Here is a 6,000-nt window from a genome sequence, read left to right as displayed (position 1 = left end):
ATAGCAAAACACTTTTGCAAATAAGAAATTTACAATGCAAATGACTTCCTAGACAACCCTAGGTAGGTCTCTACTCATCGTCCTAATGCTTTTCGAACCAAGGCTCTGATACCAAATTTGTAACGACCCTTAAATTGATACCATTTATAAAAGAAAAATCGGCATGACCTCCGCTAAAAGGGGTCCTACGACAACCTGCTTAAATGCATAAAAATGCAAAGGTCTCTCTTGGACTTTCAAAATTTATCTAACCTGTCCCAACACAATGCAAATAATACATTCCAGCATCCATTTCATCCATTCATCATGCCTCAACATGGTTCATCTCATCGTGGAACATCCACATACCATTTAATCCAAATATCGTGATTACAGTCCCAACAATACACGGTTAAGATCTAAAGTCCATGTCTTACAACGTTTAGACCACTTATAATAAAATTATAGCTCATAAATATAATTACAATAACAAGAGTTCACAAATTTCTATACCAAATATAACAAACTAAGATTTTTCAAAAAATATGGGACTTAAATACAAAAATAACAAAACAATCTTCTAATCCAATTTAGGCCTGTGGTGGAACGTCATCCGCCACTTCTTTCCCGTTTCCTGAAAAATTGTTAAATAAAAAGGGATGAGCAAAATTGCTCAGTAGGTGGTGCCTAAGACACACCTCTTGTGTCCCCGTGAATCCAAACAAGGAATAGGACAATAGGAATCGGGGTCATACTATGTCGGGAAAGTACAACATTAAATCCAATCCTAGCATACACAATATGATGCTATGAAATGCAATGCATGCCAATATCGCTCCCCATTTTCATCATTCAAATCCATCACTTTCAAACTGTTTATATAACCTGCCTTTTGGTGACCCCGCAGTAACACGAGAGAATGATTGGCTAGTGTCCCTAACCCTTGGTACCCCTGCTGCGTCATTTTGGCCTAGCTAGCTATAATACCCCTAGTTTTAAAAAGGATAAAATTGGAATTTCAGGTATTTTTATTTCATTTTTTATGTGACTAGTTGTTTAAGTGTGTAATTGTTTGACTTTGTTATTTGATTTAATTGTGGTTTAATTGTTTAATTATGGAGGTATACTTGCATTAATTGTTTTCTGGTGTTTTTGAATTGTTTTATTTATTTTTTTTTTTAAATGTGTTTGGTATTTTTTTTCATTAGTTGAAGTAATTTAGTAATTTTAATTTTAATATAATAAGTTAATTAATTTTTGTTGGATTACGTTAATAATTATTTAGGTTTTCTGTTAAGAGGTCCAGTAGTTGGAAGCAGACAAGGGTTATAACGTAGGTTTTATCCTATGGCCGATTAGGGTTTAATCTAGGTTTTCTATATTAGATTATCATTAGAATTAGGTTTTATCTATGCCTATATATATACGGTTATAATCTGAAGGAAGGGTTGGAGAACCCTATTCAAGTATCAAAACACAGAGAGATACAGAGTGAGGTTTTGAGAGAACAGAGCAAGTTTGTGAGCTTTTCGACTGAAGCTTCAAGGTCAGACCTAGGAGAAGGGAAGAACAGAAGTAATAGGAGGCTAAGCAGTATTTCAGTGTGGCCAGAACAGAGGAAAGCAAACCAACAATTACAGAGGCAAGTTCTGATCTTCCTCTTTCCCTCTGGCTTGTGTTCTGTGCACCTAGGTAGCCTCTAGGATTTAACAAATCATTAACTGGAACTTCATATTATTGTATGCTATATTAATGGTATGTTTGTGTGGAAATTAAAACTGATATAATTTTTGCATGACTGTTTCCAGTTCCGTTCTTTAAAGCATGATAGTTCTATTGTATTTGGTGTACTGTACTTGTTTTTGTTTACTGTAAACAAACTATGGGGATGTTAATGGGATGTTATAGGACTCCTAAGTTCAGGGGTAATGAAGGACAGGGGGAATGGATTAGAACTGATCCTACCAATTAGTTTCAGTATTGTAATTTAATCATCTTAGTTTAATGGCTTTGTTTAAATCTCTGCAATTGATTTCAAATATTGTAACAAACTAATGGGATGCTACTGGATGTTAATTAAACTCCCAAGATCAGATTTAAATACCAATTGAGTGTTAGGAATAGACCAGAGATGAAGAGAACGGATTGAAACAGAGCAGGAACGGATTGAAGCTTGCAGAGAGGGAAAGAGACGGCTTCATGGAGGAGAGAGATGTCTCCCACCAACCATGGAGCCGGCTCCATGCAAAAAAAAAGGCTCTAAGAGCCTGCTCCTTAGAAACTTTGAGCAGGCTCTTTTCTGAAATTCATTTTTGATTTATTTCTAAGGCGTAAAAACTTTACTGTTGGAGCACTTGGGTTCATGAACAGTTTTGAAACATTAATGGGGGTTTTCAATAATTATTCTAAGATGTAATTAAGGTCTTGAATGGCATAAAATACCCTCTTTATATTAATGGAATTAATAGTGTGCTATTCAACCCCTACGCGTCGGTTAACGGCTGGAAGGAAATTAATTGTCTAGTTTTAATGTGACAATTTAAGGTGTTATATAATGATTCTAAATTAAGTTTAAAAGCACAGTTAAGTCTTTTAAATTAATAGATTGGACTTAGGGCATAGTGCATGGCTCTGGCTAAACGATAAAACAGAATATAAGTATACAACTTAGTACCCTGTTGTCGGATGGAAAGAATTAAATTGCTTAAATTAATTTAGTAATTTATTGGACTATAATATGATTATAGAATTTATTCTAAATGCATGATAGAGTCATTGGTATATTAGAGGTGATCTATGCATTCTCTGTATGTTAGTTGTTGAATTATTAATTGCTTCTTGCAACTATATGGTTTAACGCTTGGATTTAAATTGCTGAAACATTTAAAAATCTTCTGCAATTAATTGGATATTGGTTTTGGATTTTAAATTATTGTACTATCATTCATAGTCTGTAATTTACATGGTTTTGGTTTTAAGTTGTTGAAATACTAAATACTATTCTGTAACGATGTGGATGGTTGGTTTTGGACTATAAATTACGCGCTTATTATTTATGCCTTGTAATTTACCTGGATATGGAGGATTGTATGCACCGGTATGGGACGGTGGCATACTAGGTATGGTTTAGCTTAAAATGCTAATTCCTGCCTTATGGATTTTAAATTGGTGAACAGTTTTACATGTTCTATCAGTTATATGGATTTTGTGGATTGTATGCACCGGTATGGGACGGTGGCATACTGGGGACAGACTGATTCAGAATACTCAGTCCTACCTATTTTGGGAAGAAGGGCACAAATTATAAAAACATAATTCTCCTTATAGTTAAGTCTGTGCAGTTGAATAAACTGAACGACTTATTGGAAACCTTATATAAGTCTGTGCAGCTGAATAAGCTGAACGATTTATTGGAGTTCCTATGGATGGATTTGAATGGACTTTAAATATATGGTTATGGTACCACGAGATGAGCTTGAGTCTCAGACTCGTTGGTTAGGACGCGTATATGCAGTGGATGCGTAGCTAGTTATAGTAGGTTGAGGTGTACCCTGTTAGGTCTAGGTACTCATGCCCACCTTTGGGTGCGTTTTCGCATGTTGCCTTCTATTCAGGTTGAGACCCCTATTGTAGTTCAGTGAATGTCCCATAGTGTGGATATATATATGTATGGACTAGATAGATATTGTGAGGTATCTACGGTGTATCTGCGTATCGGGTCACTGTATGGATTGCAGTTAGATTAGAACTTGCTCGTGGGCCTGACCCACTATTCTATTATTCTTTACAGGTGTTCGTTAGTTCCAAGCTGCAGAGCTTGATCGTGCTGAGCAGATACAGTTGTTCACTCCACCGATGACATAGGAGTATATTTTGTGTGTAGACTTGGGTTTTGTTTCCCGTCTTTTGAGTTCAGTGGGTTATTTTAGGGGTCCACTAGATGGATTCCCGAATTGTATTAGAGAACGATATGTGTTCGTGGTGAATCAGTTGTATCTGAAATATCTTATTTATCAATGGAGTTATTTTTCTGAGGTTTTCAAATATTGGATTACTCTTTTAGTTTTCATTTCAGCAAATTTTATTTATCTCTTTTGATATAATTATTCTGTGTTCGATTATTGCTAATTGTTTTGATATCCTCGGGTAATCGGGCGTGGGCCTTACCAACCCGCATCCGGAAATCTGAGGGTATCACACTAGCTCAACCACGTTAGGGCAATCTCGCTAGTTCCCTCTGAGCTATATTAACACACCGACCATTTGCTACCCCCGCAGCAACCGGGTTTTCATAAAACATTTTAATCAAAGCTTCTTCCCCAAAATCCCTTTTTCATTTCAAAATAACTTTCTCCATTTTCATACCCAATGACATGCATGAACATTACATATTTTCTCAAATGCCATGACAAATGAAAGACTTTTATACTATACAATTTAGAATGCTTCCATTTAACAATTTCTAATGAGTTACTAACACCATAGGCATGAAAAATTAACACTTATGCATGCTTTCCACATAGTAAGTTTTAACAAGTTATCAAACACACAAGCATATAAAATCAACATTTTAAGTATGTTTTTCACACAAATCTACATATATACATAATCATGAATTCCATATACAAAACCAAATCATTTTAGAGGCATTCATCTCAAATTAAGCATGTTTAACTATAATTAACCAAGAATAATTCACAAGGGAGCAAGAATCTCATGAATTAGGAACCCCTACCTTACTTTTATGCACCCCCAATTTTCACCTCAAACCCTCAAAATGGGTCTCAATTTTTGGACCCCCTAGAATGGCCAAAAGCTGAAATTGCTGGTATGGATTTGAAGATCTCGTCGTGGGCTTCAATTTGCCGCAAATGGAAACTAAAATTTCCAAAAGATGAGTAAGAAATCAAGAGTTGAAATGGTAGAAAAATAATAAAAGAAGAAAATCAAGAAGAGACAGAAGAGTTCAGTCCTGAAGCTGAAGAGAACATGGCCACAAAATGATACTTGGTGATACAAAATGTGTTTAGTGCTTTATGAGGCCCACTAAAAAAAAAAAAAAACCAAATATCCCTTTTATACTTTTGCATAAATGAATAAACATTACAGGAAAGTTCCCCCGTTTTTGCGGGTTGGTGGGTTGAGTATATGGTTTTGCCTATAAATTAGGCTTGTGGCTTTGGTGCAAAGGCAAACAGAAAGAAAAAAAACAAAATAGAGGAAAGTTGAGAGACAGTGAGCTAAGAGCTAAGACAATGGGAGTTTGAGGGATAGAAAGAGTTTGAGGATAGTGAGGGAGTCGAGAGTTGCAGAAGAGAGTCCAGAAGTTTGATGACTTGATGATCCAGGGTAGAAATAATTCTTTTTCAGTGTAGGGTTCTCTATACCTTGAATGGCATGGGGTGGTTTTGCTTCAAATGATTTTATAAAATGTTTTGATTAAATGCATATTTATTTTATCCATATACTCACATGAATATGTATACTTTGTGAAGCTATTTTGTTAAACCTCCATGAAATTCTTGTTATGGCTTTTCCTACTGGGACTTTTTGTCTTACCACCCTTCAGTTTCAGGTACCGAAGATGAACGGGGATTGCTAGATACAGGCTTAGGGTGAAGAGTCGGCGTTGTAGGATTTTATTTTATTTATTTTGGAGAATTTTTGTGTATTTTTAGGAAATTGACTTTGTATCAAAAATGACATTTTTTTTAGGGGTAAGTGCAAGAAACACCCCTAAACTATACATTTCATAGCAATATTACCCCCTATTTAAAAAGGTGTGCAAAAAACACCCTTATTCTTTTCAATTTGTGCAAAAACATCCATCAATTAATATAATACCCATTTTACCCTTTTTGCTCTTCCAAAAATACCCCTACCAAACCCATCTTGTTGATACCAAGATCGAAGTGGGAGAGGTGGAGGCTGCCGACGGTCTGAAATTACTTATTTTCCCACTATGCATTGCTCAATAATAAACCATTAAAGTCAATGAACAAAGTCAAGCAAATCAATTAA

This window comes from Cornus florida, unplaced genomic scaffold (genome assembly GCF_030987335.1).
Source record: "Cornus florida cultivar Cherokee Brave unplaced genomic scaffold, ASM3098733v1 CherokeeBrave_3.0.0_Hap2_Chr07, whole genome shotgun sequence".
Classification (NCBI taxonomy): Eukaryota; Viridiplantae; Streptophyta; class Magnoliopsida; order Cornales; family Cornaceae; genus Cornus; species Cornus florida.
The sequence above is the reverse complement of the archived record's forward strand: the minus strand, read 5'-3'. Positions refer to the sequence as shown.